At 39.7% G+C, this 1,765-nt stretch overlaps 1 pseudogene; it reads left to right on the top strand.

Annotated features, from left to right (window-relative positions):
* Nucleotides 1-862: 862 nt before the first annotated feature.
* Nucleotides 863-1,765, top strand: LOC101639208 (annotated as a pseudogene).

The raw sequence follows: 1,765 nt of genomic DNA, 5'->3' as shown, positions 1-1,765 counted from the left end.
GCAAGGAGTTGGAAACAACCCAAATTTCCATCAACTGATGAATGGATTAAAAAACTGTGGTACATGTGTACAATGGAGTACAACACATCGTTAAAAAGCAGTGATGACTGTATGAAGCACATCGTTGCATGGGAAGAATTGGAGGAAATTGTGCTAAGTGAAGTAAGCCAAGCACAAAAGGACAAGTACAATATGAGTCCAGCTGAAGTAAGCTTAAAAAAAAAATGCCAAAGGGGCATAGGGAACAAGCTACTGTATACAAACATTCCTGGGTTATGGCAAGGTCCAGACTAAATCCAGGGATACATAAGGTAGCTGTGTTAGTTTGGGTAGACTAGAGAAAAAAATTTATAAACATGTATATGTATAACAAAGAGTTTTTATTTTTTTGGAAAGAGTTTTATATACAAGAGGAATTGAACATCGAGAAAACATCCCAACCCAGTCCAGTCCAGATCAAATCCATAAATCTGATATTAGCCCATATGTCTGATACCAATCTATAAAGTCCTCTTCAGACTCATGAAACGCATGCAAAGATGCCGAATGTAGATGATCACAGGCCAGTGGATAGAAAGTCTTTGGAACCAGTGGCAATGGAAACATCTCAGCGCTGGCAGGGGTCTCTGCATGGCTTCTCCAGCACCCAGGGCTGCATCAATGTGGGTCCATGTGTATTGTCAGCTGCTATGTCTCCCAAGGTGTGGCAGAGAGAGGGAGATGTTGCCTGTCTCCAAAGAGGAAGTACCAGATTTACCCTGTCTCTGTTGATTCAGTGCTGACACCTGCCCTCTACCATCACGAGGACCAATCAGCTCCATTGTGGGCAAATGTCGGAGTTCGCTTAGGGCAGTGCCCAGAACTTCTTGGGAAAAAAAAAGGACTTATTGATCTCCATACAAATGTTGCCACTGCTGTTTTAGAGCACATAAAGGCAAGAAAACTGGATGTATATTTTGAATATGAAGAAAAAATAATGAGCAAAACTACCCTGGATAAATCTCTTCTGGATATAATATCAGACCCTGATGCAGGTACGCCAGAAGATAAAATGAGGCTGTTTCTTATCTATTACATAAGCTCACAGCAAGCACCTTCTTAGGCAGACTTGGAGCAATACAAAAAGGCTTTGACAGATGCAGGATGTAACCTTAATCCTTTACAATATATCAAACAATGGAAGGCTTTTGCCAAAATGGCCTCAGCTCCTGCCAGCTATGGCAACACTACTGCTAAATCAATGGGTCTCTTATCAAGAGTCACGAATACAGTTTGTGATGGAAGGAGTGAAGAACCTTGTATTGAAACAGCAAAATCTACCTGTTACTCGAATTTTAGACAACCTCATGGAGATGAAATCAAACCCAGAAACAGATGACTACAGATACTTTGACCCCAAAATGTTACGAGGCAATGACAGCTCAGTGCTGAGGAACAAAAATCCATTCCAAGAGGCAATCGTTTTTGTGGTGGGCAGAGGCAACTACATTGAATATCAAAATCTTGTTGACTACATAAAGGGAAAACCAGGCAAGCACATTTTATATGGCTGCAGTGAGCTTTTTAATGCTACACAGTTCATAAAACAGTTGTCCCAACTTGGACAGAAATAACCTGGAAGAACTTCATGGAACTTGGATTAAAGTTTTAAAAAGAAGAGCCAGATCTTTCTTTCCTTCTCTATAACAGTGAACAGTTATTTCATAATTTTTAATAATTCTATACTTATTATAAAGTATACTGATTAAAAGAATAAAGCATTTCA

The sequence above is a fragment of the Echinops telfairi genome, unplaced genomic scaffold, assembly GCF_000313985.2.
Source record: "Echinops telfairi isolate 266 unplaced genomic scaffold, ASM31398v2 ScPeMD7_7469;HRSCAF=8507_1, whole genome shotgun sequence".
NCBI classification, from domain to species: domain Eukaryota; kingdom Metazoa; phylum Chordata; class Mammalia; order Afrosoricida; family Tenrecidae; genus Echinops; species Echinops telfairi.
Note: the sequence above shows the minus strand (reverse complement) of the source record. Positions and strands in the feature narration are given on the sequence as shown.